This window comes from Entelurus aequoreus, linkage group LG16 (assembly GCF_033978785.1).
Source record: "Entelurus aequoreus isolate RoL-2023_Sb linkage group LG16, RoL_Eaeq_v1.1, whole genome shotgun sequence".
NCBI classification, from domain to species: domain Eukaryota; kingdom Metazoa; phylum Chordata; class Actinopteri; order Syngnathiformes; family Syngnathidae; genus Entelurus; species Entelurus aequoreus.
The window spans coordinates 11,058,552-11,083,228 of NC_084746.1; the positions used below are offsets into that span (position 1 = coordinate 11,058,552).

Below are 24,677 nucleotides of genomic sequence, written 5' to 3' on the forward strand. Positions count from 1 at the left end.
CTTTCTGCTCCGCTGCGCCCAGTCTGTGGAACGCTCTCCCTGGCCACCTGAGGGCACCACAGACTGTAATAATAATAATAATATCCTACTCAGTGGCCTAGTGGTTAGAGTGTCCGCCCTGAGATGGGTAGGCCGTGAGTTCAAACCCCGGCCGAGTCATACCAAAGACTATAAAAATGGGACCCATTGCCTCCCTGCTTGGCACTCAGCATCAAGGGTTGGATTTGGGGTTAAATCACCAAAAATGATTCCCGGGCGCGGCCACCGCTGCTGCCCACTGCTCCCCTCACCTCCCAGGGGGTGATCAAGGGTGATGGGTCAAATGCAGAGAATAATTTCGCCACACCGAGTGTGTGTGTGACAATCACTGGTACTTTAACTTTAACTATGGGAGACCGGGCTTTCTGCTCCGCCCGCTCCCAGTCTGTGGAGCGCTCTCCCTGACCACCTGAGGGCACCACAGACTGTGGATGCTTTTAAAAAAGGCTTAAAAAACCTTTTTTTTTTTTTTTTTAAACTTTTTTTTTTAGATATATGTGTGCTAGTTCTAGCTATTAGTCTATTTATTTTTTTTACTATTTGTTGTACTTGTTGGGGGCAGCTATTAGTGGTTTTAGCGTTCTGTTTTTTTTTGGTGTTTTTTTTGTTTTTTAAATGCACTGTAGCACTTTGAGGTTGTTTGCTCAATGTAAAGTGCTTTTACAGATAAAATCTATTGTTATTATTATTATTATTATGATAGCCGTGTCAGTGACACGCCATTTAATTCATCCATGGTCTGACAGATAGTGCAGAACACACAAATATTCCACACGACTAGGCTAACCTCCTCCAACCTCCAAGGCTCCGAACCATGGGAGACCGGGCTTTCTACTCCGCCGCTCCCAGTCTGTGGAACGCTCTCCCTGACCACCTGAGGGCACCACATACTGTGGATGCTTTTAAAAAAGGCTTAAAAACCCTTCTTTTTTTTTTTTTAAAAAAAGGCTTTTTTTTTTAGATATATGTGTGCTAGTTGTAGCTATTAGGCTGTTCTAGTTTTGTTTTTTGTTTTTACTATTTATTTTACTTGTTGGGGGCAGCTACTTGTGGTTCTAGTGTTGTTGTTGTTTCTTTTTAATGCACTGTAGGACTTTGAGGTTGTTTGCTCAATGTAAAGTGCCTTTACAGATAAAAATCTATTATTATTATTATTATGATGATAGCCGTGTCAGTGTCACGCCATTTAATTCATGCATGATCTGACAGATAGTGCGGAACACACCTACGGTACTTCTTTCTAATTGCTCGGCTGCCTTCCCGTTCTTTTTATGATTCTGCTTTTACGATCCTCACTCTGACACTGCAGGTTTGTTAAGTGCTCCCCCCCCCCCCCCTCCCCGTCTTCATTGGAACATTTCTGCCTTAACATTGAAAAGTTAAACCACCAAGTATGGTTGTACTCAAAAGATTTATAGCAAACTGGCGATTCAAGTTGGAAACTTGGGAGGCCGACATTTTTGCAGCAAATTTCTAAAAACGCAGAGTGCTCCTGTTGTGTATGGAACTTGGACCTTTATAAACAATTTGGCAGATCCTAGCATTGATGTTTTAACCTTGCTGGCAAACAAAGACCACCGGGATCCAAACTTGTGATTTACGTAACTGAGGTGTTCCCCTAGGCACCCATTTAAAGGCCTACTGAAATGAAATGAAATTGTTTTATTTAAACGGGGATAGCAGATCCATTTTATGTGTCATACTTGATCATTTCGCGATATTGCCATATTTTTGCTGAAAGGATTTAGTAGAGAACATCGACGATAAAGTTCGCAACTTTTGGTCGCTGATAAAAAAAAAAGCCTTGCCTGTACCGGAAGTAGCGTGACGTCACAGGTTGAAAGGCTCCTCACATTTCCCCATTGTTTACACCAGCAGCGAGAGCGATTCGGACCGAGAAAGCGACAATTACCCCATTAATTTGAGCGAGGATGAAAGATTTGTGGATGAGGAACGTGAGAGTGAAGGACTAGAGTGCAGTGCAGGACGTATCTTTTTTCGCTCTGACCGTAACTTAGGTACAAGCTGGCTCATTGGATTCCACACTTTCTCCTTTTTCTATCGTGGATCACGGATTTGTATTTTAAACCACCTCGGATACTACATCCTCTTGAAAATGAGAGTCGAGAACGCGAAATGGACATTCACAGTGACTTTTATCTGCATGACAATACATCGGCGAAGCACTTTAGCTACGGAGCTAACGTGATAGCATCGGGCTTAACTGCAGATAGAAACAAAAGAAAACAACCCCTGACTGGAAGGATAGACAGAAGATCAACAATACTATTAAACCATGGACATGTAACTACACGGTTAATGCTTTCCAGCCTGGCGAAGCTTAACAATGCTGTTGCTAACGACGCCATTGAAGCTAACTTAGCAACGGGACCTCACAGAGCTATGCTAAAAACATTAGCTATCCACCTACGCCAGCCAGCCCTCATCTGCTCATCAACACCCGTGCTCACCTGCGTTCCAGCGATCGACGGCGCGACAAAGGACTTCACCCGATCATCGGTGCGGTCGGCGGCTAGCGTCGGATAGCGCGTCTGCTATCCAACTCAAAGTCCTCCTGTTTGTGTTGCTGCAGCCAGCCGCTAATACACCGCTTCCCACCTACAGCTTTCTTCTTTGCAGTCTCCATTGTTCATTAAACAAATTGCAAAAGATTCACCAACACAGATGTCCAGAACACTGTGGAATTTTGCGATGAAAACAGACGCTGTTTGTATTGGCACACAATGGTGTCCCAATACTTCCGTTCAATCCGTGACGTCACGCGCAAACGTCATCATACCGAGACGTTTTCAGCCGAATATTTCCCGGGAAATTTAAAATGTCACTTTATAAGTTAACCCGGCCGTATTGGCATGTGTTGCAATGTTAAGATTTCATCATTGATATATAAACTATCAGACTGCGTGGTCGCTAGTAGTGGCTTTCAGTAGGCTTTTAAAGGAGTCATATTATTATTATCATTATTTTCTCAATGTAAAAGACTTCCTTCCTAGTTTATTTGCACAAGCAGGTCTTCTAGTTGTCGTATTTAACTTCTGTGCATGGGTCAGGATTTGATGGCTCTCCACCCTTGGTCTCTCCGATAAAATAAATGGACTAAAAGCAAATATATCTCCTACGGGGGACGCTGGTTCTCCGGAATATACAAAGTAAGATCCGTCTCCTCGGTCCCTAGCTGTCTGGAATTGTGGCCACCAAAACAACTTATTTGAATATCCCCGATTTAAAGGCTTTGTCCGGGTGCTGGTACGGTACGTCGGCCTTGGCCCACATCTAGTGGTTTATCTTACAGATCAATAATCTTAATCAATACACGCTCTGATGAGAAGGCTTTATGGAGAATGGCCTAAAGGGGGCTTGCATGTGCATGCTGCTGCAGGAGCACTGACAAGGCGAGGAAGAGACAAGGCGAGGAAGAGGAGGGACGCCCAAACCTAATGTGACGGTTGCTTCTCCACAAGCATATGATGCCTAATCTCCGAGGAACACACGCTTCATTTGACTCCTTTTTAATTTGTCCTCTCCAGCCATTGAAAGAATTTCATTTTCACCTTGAGCATCAAATTTGGATCCCCGCCCACGAAACGGCCGTAATGAAATGACGGCGGAGGCAGACCCGCCAGTTCTAATGGCGAGTCGGATGAAACGACCCCGCGCCTCCCCTCAGGCTTCCCTCGTTTCTATCAGATGAGGAGGAGGTTTAGAGATGTCAAACCTGCAATCTCAATGTGTGTGTGTGTGTGTGTGTGTGTGTGTGTGTGTGTGTGTGTGTGTGTGTGTGTGTGTGTGTGTGTGTGTGTGTGTGTGTGTGTGTGTGTGTGTGTGTGTGTGTGTGTGTGTGTGTGTGTGTGTGTGTGCGTGCGTGTGTGTGCGTGTATTTCTACCCTTCTTGAGACATGAAGAAGGAAAAAGTAGCTTCCATATGAGGAGGTGTGAACAAGTGATGACATAAATCATGGTCCCAATAACATTGCATCTAATAGAGAGCCAAACACTAGACTCCGTGAACATTGCTCCAAAGTCAGGATTTGTTTTTGTTTCTACCCTTCTTGAGACATCAACAAGGAAAACTAGCTTCCATATGAGGAGGTGTGAACACGTTAGGACATAAATCATGGTCCCAATACGGAAAACCATTGCATATAATAGAGAGCCAAATACTAGAGTCCGTGAACATTGCTCCAAAGTCAGGATTTTTTTGTTTCTACCCTTCTTGAGACATCAACAAGGAAAAGTACCTTCCATAGGAAGAGGTGTGAACAAGTTAGGACATAAATCATGGTCCCAATACGGAAAACCATTGCATCTAATAGAGAGCCAAATACTACAGTCCGTGAACATTGCTCCAAAGTCAGGATTATTTTGTTTCTACCCTTCTTGAGACATCAACAAGGAAAAGTGGCTTCCATGTGAGGAGGTGTGAACAAGTGATGACATAAATCATGGTCCCAATACGGAAAACCGTTGCATCTAATAGAGAGCCAAATACTACAGTCCGTGAACATTGCTCCAAAGTCAGGATTGTTTTGTTTCTACCCTTCTTGAGACATCAACAAGGAAAAGTAGCTTCCATATGAGGAGGTGTGAACACGTTAGGACATAAATCATGGTCCCAATACGGAAAACCATTGCATCTAATAGAGAGCCAAATACTAGAGTCTGTGAACTTTGCTCCAAAGTTAGGATTGTTTTGTTTCTACCCTTCTTGAGACATCAACAAGGAAAAGTAGCTTCCATATGAGGAGGTGTGAACACGTTAGGACATAAATCATGGTCCCAATACGGAAAACCATTGCATCTAATAGAGAGCTAAATACTAGAGCCCGTGAACATTGCTCCAAAGTCAGGATTTTTTTGTTTCTACCCTTCTTGAGACATCAACAAGGAAAAGTGGCTTCCATGTGAGGAGGTGTGAACACGTTAGGACATAAATCATGGTCCCAATACGGAAAACCATTGCATCTAATAGAGAGCCAAATACTAGAGTCTGTGAACATTGCTCCAAAGTTAGGATTGTTTTGTTTCTACCCTTCTTGAGACATCAACAAGGAAAAGTAGCTTCCATAGGAAGAGGTGTGAACAAGTTAGGACATAAATCATGGTCCCAATACGGAAAACCATTGCATCTAATAGAGAGTCAAATACTAGAGTCCGTGAACATTGCTCCAAAGTCAGGATTTTTTTGTTTCTACCCTTCTTGAGACATCAACAAGGAAAAGTAGCTTCCATATGAGGAGGTGTGAACACGTTAGGACATAAATCATGGTCCCAATACGGAAAACCATTGCATCTAATAGAGAGCTAAATACTAGAGCCCGTGAACATTGCTCCAAAGTCAGGATTTTTTTTGTTTCTACCCTTCTTGAGACATCAAAAAGGAAAAGTAGCTTCCATAGGAAGAGGTGTGAACAAGTTAGGACATAAATCATGGTCCCAATACGGAAAACCATTGCATCTAATAGAGAGCCAAATACTACAGTCCGTGAACATTGCTCCAAAGTCAGGATTTTTTTGTTTCTACCCTTCTTGAGACATCAACAAGGAAAAGTAGCTTCCATATGAGGAGGTGTGAACACGTTAGGACATAAATCATGGTCCCAATACGGAAAACCATTGCATCTAATAGAGAGCCAAATACTAGAGTCCGTGAACATTGCTCCAAAGTCAGGATTATTTTGTTTCTACCCTTCTTGAGACATCAACAAGGAAAAGTGGCTTCCATGTGAGGAGGTGTGAACAAGTGATGACATAAATCATGGTCCCAATACGGAAAACCGTTGCATCTAATAGAGAGCCAAATACTACAGTCCGTGAACATTGCTCCAAAGTCAGGATTGTTTTGTTTCTACCCTTCTTGAGACATCAACAAGGAAAAGTAGCTTCCATATGAGGAGGTGTGAACACGTTAGGACATAAATCATGGTCCCAATACGGAAAACCATTGCATCTAATAGAGAGTCAAATACTAGAGTCTGTGAACTTTGCTCCAAAGTTAGGATTGTTTTGTTTCTACCCTTCTTGAGACATCAACAAGGAAAAGTAGCTTCCATATGAGGAGGTGTGAACACGTTAGGACATAAATCATGGTCCCAATACGGAAAACCATTGCATCTAATAGAGAGCTAAATACTAGAGCCCGTGAACATTGCTCCAAAGTCAGGATTTTTTTGTTTCTACCCTTCTTGAGACATCAAAAAGGAAAAGTAGCTTCCATAGGAAGAGGTGTGAACAAGTTAGGACATAAATCATGGTCCCAATACGGAAAACCATTGCATCTAATAGAGAGCCAAATACTACAGTCCGTGAACATTGCTCCAAAGTCAGGATTTTTTTGTTTCTACCCTTCTTGAGACATCAACAAGGAAAAGTAGCTTCCATATGAGGAGGTGTGAACACGTTAGGACATAAATCATGGTCCCAATACGGAAAACCATTGCATCTAATAGAGAGCCAAATACTAGAGTCCGTGAACATTGCTCCAAAGTCAGGATTATTTTGTTTCTACCCTTCTTGAGACATCAACAAGGAAAAGTGGCTTCCATGTGAGGAGGTGTGAACAAGTGATGACATAAATCATGGTCCCAATACGGAAAACCGTTGCATCTAATAGAGAGCCAAATACTACAGTCCGTGAACATTGCTCCAAAGTCAGGATTGTTTTGTTTCTACCCTTCTTGAGACATCAACAAGGAAAAGTAGCTTCCATATGAGGAGGTGTGAACACGTTAGGACATAAATCATGGTCCCAATACGGAAAACCATTGCATCTAATAGAGAGCCAAATACTAGAGTCTGTGAACTTTGCTCCAAAGTTAGGATTGTTTTGTTTCTACCCTTCTTGAGACATCAACAAGGAAAAGTAGCTTCCATATGAGGAGGTGTGAACACGTTAAGACATAAATCATGGTCCCAATACGGAAAACCATTGCATCTAATAGAGAGCTAAATACTAGAGCCCGTGAACATTGCTCCAAAGTCAGGATTTTTTTGTTTCTACCCTTCTTGAGACATCAACAAGGAAAAGTGGCTTCCATGTGAGGAGGTGTGAACACGTTAGGACATAAATCATGGTCCCAATACGGAAAACCATTGCATCTAATAGAGAGCCAAATACTAGAGTCTGTGAACATTGCTCCAAAGTTAGGATTGTTTTGTTTCTACCCTTCTTGAGACATCAACAAGGAAAAGTAGCTTCCATAGGAAGAGGTGTGAACAAGTTAGGACATAAATCATGGTCCCAATACGGAAAACCATTGCATCTAATAGAGAGTCAAATACTAGAGTCCGTGAACATTGCTCCAAAGTCAGGATTTTTTTGTTTCTACCCTTCTTGAGACATCAAAAAGGAAAAGTAGCTTCCATAGGAAGAGGTGTGAACAAGTTAGGACATAAATCATGGTCCCAATACGGAAAACCATTGCATCTAATAGAGAGCCAAATACTACAGTCCGTGAACATTGCTCCAAAGTCAGGATTTTTTTGTTTCTACCCTTCTTGAGACATCAACAAGGAAAAGTAGCTTCCATATGAGGAGGTGTGAACACGTTAGGACATAAATCATGGTCCCAATACGGAAAACCATTGCATCTAATAGAGAGCCAAATACTAGAGTCTGTGAACATTGCTCCAAAGTCAGGATTTTTTTGTTTCTACCCTTCTTGAGACATCAACAAGGAAAAGTAGCTTCCATGTGAGGAGGTGTGAACACGTTAGGACATAAATCATGGTCCCAATACGGAAAACCATTGCATCTAATAGAGAGCTAAATACTAGAGTCTGTGAACATTGCTCCAAAGTTAGGATTGTTTTGTTTCTACCCTTCTTGAGACATCAACAAGGAAAAGTAGCTTCCATATGAGGAGGTGTGAACACGTTAGGACATAAATCATGGTCCCAATACGGAAAACCATTGCATCTAATAGAGAGACAAATACTAGAGTCTGTGAACATTGCTCCAAAGTTAGGATTGTTTTGTTTCTACCCTTCTTGAGACATCAACAAGGAAAAGTAGCTTCCATATGAGGAGGTGTGAACAAGTTAGGACATAAATCATGGTCCCAATACGGAAAACTGTTGCATCTAATAGAGAGCCAAATACTACAGTCCGTGAACATTGCTCCAAAGTTAGGATTGTTTTGTTTCTACCCTTCTTGAGACATCAACAAGGAAAAGTAGCTTCCATAGGAAGAGGTGTGAACACGTTAGGACATAAATCATGGTCCCAATACGGAAAACCATTGCATCTAATAGAGAGCCAAATACTAGAGTCCGTGAACATTGCTCCAAAGTCAGGATTTTTTGTTTCTACCCTTCTTGAGACATCAACAAGGAAAAGTAGCTTCCATAGGAAGAGGTGTGAACAAGTTAGGACATAAATCATGGTCCCAATACGGAAAACCATTGCATCTAATAGAGAGCCAAATACTAGAGTCTGTGAACATTGCTCCAAAGTCAGGATTTTTTTGTTTCTACCCTTCTTGAGACATCAACAAGGAAAAGTAGCTTCCATGTGAGGAGGTGTGAACACGTTAGGACATAAATCATGGTCCCAATACGGAAAACCATTGCATCTAATAGAGAGCCAAATACTAGAGTCTGTGAACTTTGCTCCAAAGTTAGGATTGTTTTGTTTCTACCCTTCTTGAGACATCAACAAGGAAAAGTAGCTTCCATAGGAAGAGGTGTGAACAAGTTAGGACATAAATCATGGTCCCAATACGGAAAACCGTTGCATCTAATAAAGAGCCAAATACTAGAGTCCGTGAACATTGCTCCAAAGTCAGGATTTTTTTGTTTCTACCCTTCTTGAGACATCAACAAGGAAAAGTAGCTTCCATATGAGAAGGTGTGAACACGTTAGGACATAAATCATGGTCCCAATACGGAAAACCATTGCATCTAATAGAGAGCCAAATACTAGAGTCCGTGAACATTGCTCCAAAGTCAGGATTTTTTTGTTTCTACCCTTCTTGAGACATCAACAAGGAAAAGTAGCTTCCATATGAGGAGGTGTGAACAAGTGATGACATAAATCATGGTCCCAATAACATTGCATCTAATAGAGCCAAATACTAGAGTCCGTGAACATTGCTCCAAAGTCAGGATTTTTTTGTTTCTACCCTTCTTGAGACATCAACAAGGAAAAGTAGCTTCCATATGAGGAGGTGTGAACAAGTGAGGACATAAATCATGATCCCAATAACATTGCATCTAATAGAGAGCCAAATACTAGAGTCCGTGAACATTGCTCCAAAGTCAGGATTGTTTTGTTTCTACCCTTCTTGAGGCATCAACAAGGAAAGGTAGCTTCAATATGAGGAGGTGTGAACAAGTGATGACATAAATCATGATCCCAATAACATTGTATCTAATAGAGAGCCAAATACTCGAGTCTGTGAACATTGCTCCAAAGTCAGGATTTTTTTTGTTTCTACCCTTCTTGAGACATCAACAAGGAAAAGTAGCTTCCATATGAGGAGGTGTGAACATGTTAGGACATAAATCATGGTCCCAATACGGAAAACCATTGCATCTAATAGAGAGCCAAATACTAGAGTCCGTGAACATTGCTCCAAAGTCAGGATTTTTTTGTTTTTACCCTTCTTGAGACATCAACAAGGAAAAGTAGCTTCCATATGAGGAGGTGTGAACAAGTGAGGACATAAATCATGATCCCAATAACATTGCATCTAATAGAGAGCCAAATACTAGAGTCCGTGAACATTGCTCCAAAGTCAGGATTGTTTTGTTTCTACCCTTCTTGAGGCATCAACAAGGAAAGGTAGCTTCCATATGAGGAGGTGTGAACAAGTGATGACATAAATCATGATCCCAATAACATTGTATCTAATAGAGAGCCAAATACTCGAGTCTGTGAACATTGCTCCAAAGTCAGGATTTTTTTTGTTTCTACCCTTCTTGAGACATCAACAAGGAAAAGTAGCTTCCATATGAGGAGGTGTGAACATGTTAGGACATAAATCATGGTCCCAATATGGAAAACCATTGCATCTAATAGAGAGCCAAATACTAGAGTCCGTGAACATTGCTCCAAAGTCAGGATTTTTTTTGTTTCTACCCTTCTTGAGACATCAACAAGGAAAAGTAGCTTCCATATGAGGAGGTGTGAACACGTTAGGACATAAATCATGGTCCCAATATGGAAAACCATTGCATCTAATAGAGAGCCAAATACTAGAGTCCGTGAACATTGCTCCAAAGTCAGGATTTTTTCGTTTCTACCCTTCTTGAGACATCAACAAGGAAAAGTACCTTCTATATGAGGAGGTGTGAACACGTTAGGACATAAATCATGGTCCCAATACGGAAAACCATTGCATCTAATAGAGAGCTAAATACTAGACTCCGTGAACATTGCTCTAAAGTCAGGATTGTTTTGTTTCTACCCTTCTTGAGACATCAACAAGGAAAAGTAGCTTCCATATGAGGAGGTGTGAACACGTTAGGAATTAAATCATGGTCCCAATACGCAAAATCATTGCATCTAATAGAGAGCCAAATACTAGAGTCCGTGAACATTGCTCCAAAGTCAGGATTTTTTTGTTTCTACCCTTCTTGAGACATCAACAAGGAAAAGTACCTTCCATATGAGGAGGTGTGAACAAGTTGGGACATAAATCATGGTCCCAATATGGAAAACCATTGCATCTAATAGAGAGCTAAATACTAGAGTCCGTGAACATTGCTCCAAAGTCAGGATTTTTTTGTTGATTTAATGTGCATGCAAGAGTAATTATTGACAGGTGCAAAGGCAGCAATATATGATAAAACAAGGCGGCAGCTAAAGAAGGACTTCCCTATTCATCCCCGAAAAAACCCCGCCTGGTGATTTTACGACTTCCGGTGCTGACGTAAGACAAGCCATATGTGAGCATAGGATGAACAAATACACTACACTACTAAGACTATTGTGGCCATTAACAGTTAGCTTCTACAGCTGGGTTGCCCAAAGTGCGGCACAGGGGCCATCCGTGGTCCCTGACTCCTTTGTCATCGGCCTTAAGCACATTTCAAAAAACAAAATAAAATAGAGATCTCATTTGCACCCCTGGTGGTGACATCTATCAAAATGAGGGTGGACCCAAAAAGGAGGAATACTTCAAATTGACTGTGTGTCGCCTTTATAAGTGCTCCCCCTCTGATCAACATATGTAACAACAAGTGTGTGTAAGAAATTTTAATGCGACCCCTTTGGCCAAAATTAATTTTAAAAAATTGTTTTTTTTAAATAAATAAATTTAAAAATATATATATACATATATATATATATATAGAGAGAGAGAGAGAGAGAGAGAGAGAGAGAGAGAGAGAGAGAGAGAGAGAGAGAGAGAGAGAGAGAGATACTGTAATAACTTGAAGTAAATAAGGAATAATAAAAAACAATTACAAACAAAAAATAAATTAATTAACTAAAATCAGCATTTTTCTCACAATGTGTCGACTTTGTTCTTATAAAATTGGGAACAATTTCTCATATTCTTTCTGTTTCTGTAATATTGCAATATTTTCTCTTAAAACTATTACATTTTTATGTAAAATTATTACCTTTTAATGCAAAATGGTGACATTTGTCATACAAAATTCTGACTTTTATCACAACATTGCCAATCTTTTTGTTGTTCATGTAAAATAGGGACATTTTTTGGGGTGAAATTATGACTTTTGTCATCATTTTGCCAAGTAAAATTCCAATTATTGTTATAGTATTGCCAACGTTTTAAAAGTTTTCTTATAAAATTGTGACTTTTGTCGAGTAAAATCACGACTCTTTTCATAAAATTGTCAAAATGTTAAGCTTTTCTTGTAAAACTGCGACTGTTATTGAGTAAAATTCCAACTTTTATCATAATATTGCACAAATGTTCAGTTTGTCTTGTCAAATTTCGACTTGCGTTGAGTAAAATGACAACTTTTATTACAATACTGCCAAAATTATACTTTTTTCTTGTAAAATTGTGACTTTTTTCTTGTAAAATTCCAACTCATTTTTTCAAAACAAGCTTTTTTTTTATTTGCATAGTATGTATATTTTATTAATGTTGTAAATACACATCTTTATATATCTATAAAGGCTGGTCCTAAAGAGGGAGGCATTTTTCTCAGGTCCCCAGAAGGTAACAAATACATGTGTGTGTGTGTGTGTGTGCGTGCGTGTGTGTGTGTGTGTGTGTGTGTGTGTGTGTGTGTGTGTGTGTGTGTGTGTGTGTGTGTGTGTGTGTGTGTGTGTGTGTGTGTGTGTGCGTGCCTTGCTGATTCTTTACAACTGCTTGTCACTCATAGCTGCATGTTTCATATATACGGTATGTACGCGGTGAAACAACATTGCAGTTACCATAGCAACAACTACCTTTCACGGAAAGAAAAGCCATGTTATTTTTCCAGGGAAAAGGCATGCAGAGAGCGTTTGAAAGGATGAAATAAATAGCAGGAGGAAGATGAGATGGAATATGAGGGACATAATGTAACATGGCGTTCAGGCTGGTGTGGTCGCTCCACAGCGTTTATATTTGTCATACCTTTTCTTCCATTCCTGAGCGGTCTCTCCCATCATCACACCACACATGTTCCACTATTTAAGTAACGCTGAAGACAAAAACGCAAGTGCCTCGCCCTTGATGCTCTTCTTGTTTGCCTTACACCAGAGTCTAATGTAGGGTTGTACGGTATACCGGTACTAGTATAGTACCGCGGTACTAATGAATCAAAAACGGCACTATACTCTGTTTGAAAAGGACCGTTTCCCCATTTTTTGTTGTTGTTTTTTTTAAGGGGCATGACGGCGCATCGTCACGTCGTGACATTGCTGGTTTTACGAGCAGAGGAGCATGTTCGGCAGCGCGCACAGACAGAGTACTTACAAGCAGACACAGTGTGTAGACAGAAAAGGGAGAATGGACGCATTTTGGTGTAAAAAGTAGCAGCTAACATCCATCCGCAGTTATCAGTGTTTTAACTACTTCTAAATCACTAATCCTGGCCTCCATGGCGACAAATAAAGTAGGTTTCTTACAAGTATCATAATCACTGGAGGACGAGGAATAGCTAAACATGCTTCACTACACACCGGAGGTCATCGGCGCTAATGACGCCTTTCCTCAATGTAAACAGACGCCATGGGTGGATCTACACCTGACATCCAGTGTAATGATACCAAGCACAAGAGTGTATCTAGCGTATCACAAAATCATTTTTCCTTTTTTTAAAATTCACATTATGTTTATAAAGTCAGTAAATACGTCCCTGGAAACATGAGGACTTTGAATATGACCAATGTATGATCCTGTAACTACTTGGTATCGGATCGATACCTAAATGTGTGGTATCATCCAAAACTAATGTCAAGTATCAAAGAGGAGAAGAATAAGTGATTATTACATTTTAACAAAAGTGTAGATAGAACATGTTTAAACAGAAAATAAGCAGATATTAACAGTAAATGAACAAGTGGATAAATATTAATTTTTTACAGTTTGTCCCTCATAATGTGTACAAAATAATAGGTGTATAAATGACACAATATGTTACTGCATATGTCAGAAGACTAATTGCAGACTAATTAGGAGTCTTTGTTTGTTTACTTACTACTAAAAGACAAGTTGTCTAGTATGTTCACTATTTTATTTAAGGACTAAATTACAATAATAAACATATGTTTCATGTACGCTAAGATTTTTTGTTAAAATAAAGCCAATAGTGCCATTTTTTGTGGTTCCCTTTATTTAGAAAAGTAGCGAAAAGTCATTTTTCCTTTTTTTAAAATTCATATTATGTTTATAAAGTCAGTAAATATGTCCCTGGAAACATGAGGACTTTGAATATGACCAATGTATGATCCTGTAACTACTTGGTATCGGATCGATACCTAAATGTGTGGTATCATCCAAAACTAATGTAAAGTATCAAAGAGGAGGAGAATAAGTGATTATTACATTTTAACAAAATTGTAGATAGAGCATGTTTAAACAGAAAATAAGCAGATATTAACAGTAAATGAACAAGTGGATAAATTTTAAATTTTTACAGTTTGTCCCTCATAATGTGTACAAAATAGTAGGTGTATAAATGACACAATATGTTACTGCATATGTCAGAAGACTAATTGCAGACTAATTAGGAGTCTTTGTTTGTTTACTTACTACTAAAAGACAAGTTGTCTAGTATGTTCACTATTTTATTTAAGGACTAAATTACAATAATAAACATATGTTTCATGTACGCTAAGATTTTTTGTTAAAATAAAGCCAATAGTGCCATTTTTTGTGGTTCCCTTTATTTAGAAAAGTAGCGAAAAGTATCAAAATGCATTTCGGTACCGGTACCAAAATATTGGTATCGGGACAACACTAGTCTAATGTCAAGTCAATTAAATGTTGCATGCAGGCTGTAAATTTTAATTTACTCACAGGTAAAACATGTTAGAATGCATCTGGAATAAATGATTTTATAGTGTTTTGTTCATTTTAATTTTCCTTTATTTAACCAGGTAAAAACTCATCGAGATTAAAATCTGAGTGACCCGGACAACAGGGCAGCAAATACAGGTCCCATAAATGCATAGAACAATAACAAAAGGAGCAGTCACACACTATAGTCAAAAGTACAATTTACAACATAAACATCACCAATAGAATGTTCCGGTATAAACAAGTACAGTAACCAATACAACCAGTTCCTCGAACCTTTAAAATGCCCTGAAATTCCCCCAAAGTGATCAGTTCAGGTAGCCTCAGATCCTTTTGGAATTCATACCGTGACCATGGAGCAGAAAATCTGTGGGCTTTGCTTGTGTTGGCTCTAAGAACCAAGACGCCAAGGATTTCCTGTGAATTTAAACTGCAGAGACTGGACTCTCTACACATAAGAACATAAGTAAGAAGGAACCAGACCTAGACAGGATTGATATATAAAAAACATCCATCGAGAAAATCTACGGACAGACGAGGATGGACAGTTTGCTGTTGCATACAAAGTGCAATGGTGGACAAGCAGTAATAAAACATAAGGCACAGTGATATAAAGTATCCAGGTTTTTTAAATAAGTGTTGTGCGCATTCATAAAAAGCAAGTCTAAGTAAATAGTAGTAGTTCCGTTTGAGCACATAGTACAAACCCCGTTTCCATATGAGTTGGGAAATGGTGTTAGATGTAAATATAAACGGAATACAATGATTTGCAAATCCTTTTCAAGCCATATTCAGTTGAATGCACTACAAAGACAACATATTTGATGTTCAAACTCATAAACTTTATTTTTTTTTGTTGCAAATAATAATTAACTTAGAATTTCATGGCTGCAACACGTGCCAAAGTAGTTGGGAAAGGGCATGTTCACCACTGTGTTACATGGCCTTTCCTTTTAACAACACTCAGTAAAGGTTTGGGAACTGAGGAGACACATTTTTGAAGCTTCTCAGGTGGAATTCTTTCCCATTCTTGCTTGATGTACAGCTTAAGTTGTTCAACAGTCCGGGGGTCTCCCTTGTGCTATTTTAGGCTTCATAATGCGCCACACATTTTCAATGTCTGGACTACAGGCAGGCCAGTCTAGTACCCGCACTCTTTTACTATGAAGCCACGCTGATGTAACACGTGGCTTGGCATTGTCTTGCTGAAATAAGCAGGGGCGTCCATGGTAACGTTGCTTGGATGGCAACATATGTTGCTCCAAAAGCTGTATGTACCTTTCAGCATTAATGGTGCCTTCACAGATGTGTAAGTTACCCATGTCTTGGGCACTAATACACCCCCATACCATCACACATGCTGGCTTTTACACTTTGCGCCTAGAACAATCCGGATGGTTCTTTTCCTCTTTGGTCCGGAGGACACGACGTCCACAGTTTCCAAAAACAATTTGAAATGTGGACTCGTCAGACCACAGAACACTTTTCCACTTTGTATCAGTCCATCTTAGATGAGCTCAGGCCCAGCGAAGCCGACGGCGTTTCTGGGTGTTGTTGATAAACGGTTTTCGCCTTGCATAGGAGAGTTTTAACTTGCACTTACAGATGTAGCGACCAACTGTAGTTACTGACAGTGAGTTTCTGAAGTGTTCCTGAGCCCATGTGGTGATATCCTTTACACACTGATGTGGCTTGTTGATGCAGTACAGCCTGAGGGATGGAAGGTCACAGGCTTAGCTGTTTATGTGCAGTGATTTCTCCAGATTCTCTGAACCCTTTGATGATATTACGGAGCGTAGATGGTGAAATCCCTAAATTCCTTGCAATAGCTGGTTGAGAAAGGTTTTTCTTAAACTGTTCAACAATTTGCTCACGCATTTGTTGACAAAGTGGTGACCCTCGCCCCATCCTTGTTTGTGAATGACTGAGCATTTCATGGAATCTACTTTTATACCCAATCATGGCACCCACCTGTTCCCAATTTGCCTGTTCACCTGTGGGATGTTCCAAATAAGTGTTTGATGAGCATTCCTCAACTTTATCAGTATTTATTGCCACCTTTCCCAACTTCTTTGTCACGTGTTGCTGGCTTCAAATTCTAAAATTAATGATTATTTGCCAAAAAAAAAATGTTTATCAGTTTGAACATCAAATATGTTGTCTTTGTAGCATATTCAACTGAATATGGCTTGAAAATGATTTGCAAATCATTGCATTCCGTTTATATTTACATCTAACACAATTTCCCCACTCATATGGAAACGGGGTTCGTAAATTAAGGCCCCTTAGTTTGACATTCGCAGGTGGATTGGATCACTTCTCGTAGGAAAGAGGCCCTAATTGGGACTTCGGAATGCAAACGTGACAACCATATCCTTGAGAGGAGACTACCTGTGTAGCTCAACGCCAACATTTGAGTTGTTTTCCAGACACTTACACATGAACATCTCCTTTTATGGTCAGGATGTGCTCTCCTGACTTAGCACTCACACACACACCGAGACAGGATTGAGGAATATAAAACTGATGGTTTGGCTTCTACAAGTGAGGAGCCCTTCATTGTTTTGACCTAGGCTCCTCCGGCTACTGCAGACCTGCTTAATGAGGCTCGCTTGTAATATAGCAACCTTTAGTTCAGCAAAGCGTCTCCGACGTCTCTTTTGATCCAGCCGCACTGTTGTGCTGCCCTCCTGCCCGGGAGGGGTTGACAAGACCAGAAATACACATCTCATTTTTTTGACATCTTATTTTCTAACTGACCTAAATCCATCCATCCATCCATCCTCTTCCCTCTCCCCAGCCACTTGGTCCAGCTCCTCCCGGGGGGATCCCGAGGCGTTCCCAGGCCAGCCGGGAGACATAGTCTTCCCAACGTGTCCTGGGTCTTCCCCGTGGCCTCCTACCGGTCGGACGTGCCCTAAACACCTCCCTAGGGAGGCATTCGAGTGGCATCCTGGCCAGATGCCCGAACCACCTCATCTGGCTCCTCTCCATGTGGAGGAGCAGTGGCTTTACTTTGAGCTCCTCTTGGATTTGCAGAGCTTCTCACCCTATCTCTAAGGGAGAGACCCGCCACTCGGCTGAGGAAACTCATTTGGGCCGATGGTACCCGTGATCTTGTCCTTTCGGTCATAACCCAAAGCTCATGACCATAGGTGAGGATGGGAACGTAGATCGACCGGTAAATTGAGAGCTTTTCCTTCCGACTGAGCTCCTTCTTGACCACAACGGATCGATACAGCGTCCGCATTACTGAAGACGCCGCACCGATTCGCCTGTCGATCTCACGATCCACTCTTCCCTCACTCGTGAACAAGACTCCGAGGTACTTGAACTCCTCCACTTGGGGCAGGGTCTGCTCCCCAACCCGGAGATGGCACTCCAATCTTTTCCGGGCGAGAACCATAGACTCTGACTTGGAGGTGCTGATTCTCATCCCAGTCGCTTCACACTCGGCTGCGAACCGATCCAGTGAGAGCTGAAGATCCTGGCCAGATGAAGCCATCAGGACCACATCATCTGCAAAAAAGCAGAGACCTAATTCTGCAGCCACCAAACCGGATCCCCTCATTGCCCTGACTGCGCCTAGAAATTCTGTCCATAAAAGTTATGGACAGAATAGCCAAACCCTAACCCGTTGTTGAGGGTCGGTGCTGTCCAGAGATCGGCAGAGTAACCGTGTAATACTCTTCCATATCAGTAGTTGGTAGCAGGTAGCTAATTGCTTTGTAGATGTCTGGAACATGGTTTGTCGTGATCACAATATGCAGACGACAGCGGGAGGCAGGGTGCAGGTAAAAAGGTGTCTAACGTTTAAACCAAAAATAAACAAAAGGTGAGTGCCGCTAAGAAAAGGCATTGAAGCTTAGTAAAGGCTATGCAAAACGAAACTAAAACTGAACTGGCTACAAAGTAAACAAAAACAGAATGCTGGACGACAGCAAAGACTTACAGCGCGTGGAGCAGACGGCGTCCACAAAGTACGACTTTTTACTGTCAACTGAGTTTCGTTGTTTAATGATTTCTTGTTTGGTGTGGGTTCACAGTGTGGCGCATATTTGTAACAGTGTTAAAGTTGTTTACACGGCTACCCTCAGTGTGACCTGTACGACTGTTGACTAAGTATGCGTTGCATTCACTTGTGTGTATGCAAAATCCGCATATATTATGTGACTGGGCCGGCACGTTGTTAGTATGGAGGAAAAGCGGACGTGACGACAGGTTGTAGAGGACGCTAAAGGCAGTGCCTCTAAGGCACGCCCCCAATATTGTTATCCGGGTGGGAATCGGGAGAAGGGTTACCCCTGGAGAATTTCGGGAAGGGCACTTAAATTCGGGAGTCTCCCGGGAAAATCGGGAGGGTTGGCAAGTATGGTCACATCACACCCTGACTTATTTGGAGTTTTTTGCTGTTTTCCTGTGTGTAGTGTTTTACTTCTTTTCTTGCGCTCCTATTTTGGTGGCTTTTTCTCTTTTTCTGGTATTTTCCTGTAGCAGTTTCATGTCTTCCTTTGAGCGATATTCCCCGCATCTGATTTGTTTTAGCAATCAAGAATATTTCAGTTGCTTGTATTCTTCGTGGGGACATTGTTGATTGTCATGTCATGTTCGGATGTACTTTGTGGACGCCATCTTTGCTCCACAGTAAGTCTTTGCTGTCGTCCAGCATTCTGTTTTTGTTTACTTTGTAGCCAGTTCAGTTTTAGTTTCGTTTTACATAGCCTTCCCTAAGCTTCAATGCCTTTTCTTAGGGGCACTCACCTTTTGTTTATTTTTGGTTTAAGCATTAGACACCTTTGTTCCCGACATCTACAAAGCAATTAGCTACCGGCTGCCACCTGCTGATATGGAAGAGTATTACACGGTTACTCTGCCGAGCTCTAGACAGCACAATAACAGACGGGAGGGCGTGGCGCGGTTGGGAGAGTGGCCGTGCCAGCAACCTGACGGTTCCTGGTTCAATCCCCAGCTTCTACCAACCTAGTCACGTCCGTTGTGTCCTTGAGCTTGTGCGGACACTATCCTTCTTTGTGGGGACATTGTTGATTGTCATGTCATGTACGGATGTACTTTGTGGACGCCATCTACTCCACGCGCTGTGAGTCTTTGCTGTCGTCCAGCATTCTGTTTTTGTTTACTTTGCAGCCAGTTCAGTTTTAGTTTCGTTCTGCATAGCCTTCCCTAAGCTTCAATGCCTTTTTGTTTATTTTTGGTTTAAACGTTAGACACCTTTTTACCTGCACACTGCCTCCCGCTGTCGCCTGCATATTGTGATCACGACAAACCATGTTTCCGACATCTACAAAGCAATTAGCTACCGGCTGCCACCTGCTGATATGGAAGAATACTACACGGTTACTCTGCCGAGCTCTAGACAGCACATTAACAGACGGGAGGGCGTGGCACGGTTGGGAGAGTGGCCGTGCCAGCAACCTGACGGTTCCTGGTTCAATCCCCAGCTTCTACCAACCTAGTCACGTCCGTTGTGTCCTTGAGCAAGACACTTCACCCTTGCTCCTGATTGGTCGTGGTTTGCGCCTTGCACGGCAGCTCCCGCCATCAGTGTGTGAATGTGGAAATAGTGTCAAAGTAGCTTGAAGGTAGAAAAGCGCTATACAAGTATAACCACAGACACTCAACAACAATAGGCTATACTATAATTACTTTTCTAGAGGGCTGTCATAGAGATGATCTTCAACTTGCTTCTTTGCAGAAGGGCCCTAAAAACAACATTGCGCTCCTCTGACAAAACAAATAGACCAAGGAAAATCAAATGTCTACCGTAGAGGACGTTGGTTCCCTGGAATATACTAATTAAGACAGATTGTGAGGGTGAGAAGTCCGCCTCCACCCCCCACCCCGGTCTTTAGCGTTCTGGAAATGTGACCAAGCAAACAATTGGAGTTGAACATCCCTGGCCTGCAGGGTGAGGAGGGCAGTGGGGTGACTGCTGCCACCAAGCTGGAGCTATTGTTGCGTCCTGATGTCATGGAGCTCCATTGTCAGACTTTAAGTGGACCAGGATTCTCACAGCCATAAAACACTGAGAGACAAAACAGTCTCAGGAGAATGGTAGACACGTTGGGTGGGAGTGTTCTTGTCTTTGATTGTCTCTACTCCGACATATGGAGGACTTCTCCTCCATGAGGAGGAATGGAAGAAGAAGATAGGAGGCAAGACGGCGAGAGGCCAAAAGTGCAGCGTCTAAAGTTCAGCGATGGGCAGTAACAAGCTACACGTAGCTAAGCTACGTAGCTTAACTACGTTTTCCAGTTTTTTAACGAGTATATTTTTCTGTCGCTTAGCTAGTTTTAGAGCCTAGTAGCTTACGTCAAAGCTACAAAGAGAAAATGGACTGTGAATCCAGTCCAAATGAAATATGTACAAAATGCAATGAGCTGGATGAATGAGAACATCCATACACACTGTCAGGTTCAAACACCGAACTATCTATTAACGAGACAAGAAGCAAGGAATCAGGCAGAGTCAGAGTTCAATTTAGCTAATGAGGAGAACGCATGGAGCTGCACACTCAGTCATAGTCTCACCCTACGCCATACTTGCCAACGCTCCCGATTTTTCCGGGAGACTCCCGAATTTCATTGCCCCTCCCGAAAACAATTCTCCCGAATTTCTCCCGATTTTCACCCGGACAACAATATTAAGGGCGTGCCGTGATGGCACTGCCTTTTAGCGTCCTCTACAACATGTCGTCACATCCGCTTTTCCTCCATACAAACAGCGTGCTGGCCCAGTCACATAATATATGCGGCTTTTACACACACATGAGTGAATGCAAGGCATACTTGGTCAACAGCCATACAGGTCAAACTGAGGGTGGCCGTTTAAACAACTTTAACACTGTTACAAATATGCGCCACACTGTGAACCCACACCAAACAAGAATGACAAACACATTTCGGGAGAACATCCGCACCGTAACACAACATAAACACAACAGAACAAATACCCGGAATCCCTTGCAGCACTAACTCTTCCGGGCTACAATATACACCCCCGCTACCACCAAACCCCGCCCCCCCCCCAGTCCCGCCCACCTCCCCCACACCTCAACCCCCCCCCCCAATCTCCCGAATTGGGAGGTCTCAAGGTTGGCAAGTATGCCCTACGCTCTAAGGTACAGCCCCCGCGCTCCTCTATTTATTCAGGAGTTCCCTAGTTAACATCACTGAGGCCGCCTCCAAAAGGAGTGGTCACACACATCATGCAAAGCAGCTCCAGTACGCACAATACGTGACGGAATGTGCTGGGGGGCCTTGGGATTTCGTCTTGTCTCTGCTTCATCTGTGTGCTGTCGTCTTATCTTCGTACTTGAAGTCCTTGGCTGTTAGCGGGCTAAAACAAAGATAACATCTGCGGCGAGGCCACCCCTCATATGCCGTGGAAGATCACAAGTCGTGTGCCTTTGCACAGATAGAAAAGTACAACTTGAGCATAATAGATAATAACTATAGCAACGGCCTTTAAGCATAAGAGTTGTGTGATAACGTATACATAATTATTCTAACACATACAGAGAACATCCATGATGATTGGTTGGTGTTCCTATGATGAGTCACAATTGGCTAAGGTTAGGGCTAAACATTACAGATCGGCCAATCAGAGGCAAGATAAGGCAGGTCATAGAAACTAGTAAACAAACTCATGACAGACGCTCATGTTCACTCAACATAGCCATCATTTGGGCAGTCACTCAAGGCGGCAACATTTAGAAATATGATACATCTACATAGGACAAAAGTTGTGTTTAAGTTCCACTTTTGTATCTTACGGCATATAACTGTGGTGCGTCCAAGGAACCTTGGTTAAAGTTTGAAACCGAGGTTTCACTAGTTTTTTTTAAAACAGATAGAGGCCTAACCTCCAGTGGATGCACTAATGATAATAATGTAATAATTATAATGATGTATTTTTATGACAAATATAGTCTACTGATGATCATTCTTTATGAATCAGCTAATCAACAGTGGTGGGCTATATTACAAGCGAGCCTCATTAAGCAGGTCTGCAGCAGCCAGAGGAGTCTAGGTCCAAACAATGAAGGGCTCCTCACTTGTAGAAGCCAAACCATCGGTTTTATATTCCTCCTTCCTGTCTCGGTGTGTGTGTGTGTGTGTGTGTGTGTGTGTGTGTGTGTGTGTGTGTGTGTGTGTGTGTGTGTGTGTGTGTGTGTGTGTGTGTGTGTGTGTGTGTGTGTGTGTGTGTGTGTGTGTGTGTGTGTGTGTGTGTGTGTGTGTGTGTGTGTGTGTGTGTGTGTGTGTGTGTGTGTGTGTGTGTGTGTGCTAAGTCAGGAGAGCACATCCTGACCATAAAAGGAGATGTTCATGTGTAAGTGCCTGGAAAACACCTGCTTTAAGTCATAACTTAAATGTTGGCGTTGAGCTAGACAGGTAGTCTCTTCTCAAGGATATGGTTGTCCCTTTAGCATTCCGAAGTCCCAATCAGGGCCACTTTTCTACGAGAAGTGATCCAATCCACCTGGGCACATTTGGGCAGTCACTCAGCGCCAAAATTTAGAAATATCTAAATATCTACATAGGACAAAAGTTATGTTTAAGTTCTACTTTTGTATCTCACGGCACATAACTGTGGTGCGTTCAAGGAACCTTGGTCAAACTTTGAAACCGAAGTTTCACTAGTTTTTTAAAAACAGAAAGAGGCCTAACCCCCAGTAGATGCACTAATGATAATAATATAATACTTTTATTGGATTAGAATTAATTTTAATGGAGAGTAACTTGTAGCTTAGTTACATTTAATGGAGAGTAACTTGTAGCTTAGTTACATTTAATGGAGAGTAACTTGTAGCTTAGTTACGTTTAATGGAGAGTAACTTGTAGCTCAATTACCTTTAATGGAGAGTAACTTGTAGCTTAGTTATATTTAATGGAGAGTAACTTGTAGCTTAGTTACATTTAGTGGAGAGTAACTTGTAGCTTAGTTACATTTAATGGAGAGTAACGTGTAGCTTAGTTACATTTAATGGAAAGTAACTTGTAGCTTAGTTACATTTAATGGAGAGTAACTTGTAGCTTAATTACGTTTAATGGAGAGTAACTTGTAGCTTAATTACATTAATGGAGAGTAACTTGTAGCTTAGCTACATTTAATGGAGAGTAACTTGCTGCTTAGCTACATTTAATGGAGAGTAACTTGTAGCTTAGTTACATTTAATGGAGAGTAACTTGTAGCTTAGTTACGTTTAATGGAGAGTAACTTGTAGCTCAATTACCTTTAATGGAGAGTAACTTGTAGCTTAGTTATATTTAATGGAGAGTAACTTGTAGCTTAGTTACATTTAGTGGAGAGTAACTTGTAGCTTAGTTACATTTAATGGAGAGTAACGTGTAGCTTAGTTACATTTAATGGAAAGTAACTTGTAGCTTAGTTACATTTAATGGAGAGTAACTTGTAGCTTAATTACGTTTAATGGAGAGTAGCTTGTAGCTTAATTACATTAATGGAGAGTAACTTGTAGCTTAGCTACATTTAATGGAGAGTAACTTGCTGCTTAGCTACATTTAATGGAGAGTAACTTGTAGCTTAGTTACATTTAATGGAGAGTAACTTGTAGCTTAGTTACATTTAATGGAGAGTAACTTGTAGCTTAGTTACATTTAATGGCGAGTAACTTGTAGCTTAGTTACTTTTAATGGAGAGTAACTTGTAGCTTAGTTACATTTAATGGAGAGTAACTTGTAGCTTAATTACGTTTAATGGAGAGTAACTTGTAGCTTAGTTACATTTAATGGAGAGTAACTTGTAGCTAAGCTACATTTAATGGAGAGTAACTTGTAGTTTAGCTACATTTAATGGAGAGTAACTTGTAGTTTAGTTACATTTAATGGAGACTGACTTGTAGCTTAGTTACATTTAATGGAGAGTCACTTGTAGCTTAGTTACATTTAATGGAGAGTAACTTGTAGTTTAGTTACATTTAATGGAGAGTAACTTGTAGCTTAGTTACATTTAATGGAGAGTAACTTGTAGCTTAGTTACATTTAATGGAGAGTAACTTGTAGCTTAGTTACATTTAATGGCGAGTAACTTGTAGCTTAGTTACTTTTAATGGCGAGTAACTTGTAGCTTAGTTACTTTTAATGGAGAGTAACTTGTAGCTTAGTTACATTTAATGGAGAGTAACTTGTAGCTTAATTACGTTTAATGGAGAGT

General features: G+C 41.2%; 1 protein-coding gene across 1 annotated transcript in view; it reads left to right on the forward strand.

Annotated features, from left to right (window-relative positions):
* sema6ba (sema domain, transmembrane domain (TM), and cytoplasmic domain, (semaphorin) 6Ba) overlaps positions 1 to 24,677 on the forward strand; it is a 173,164-nt gene that overhangs the window by 82,270 nt on the left and 66,217 nt on the right. The window lies entirely within an intron of this gene.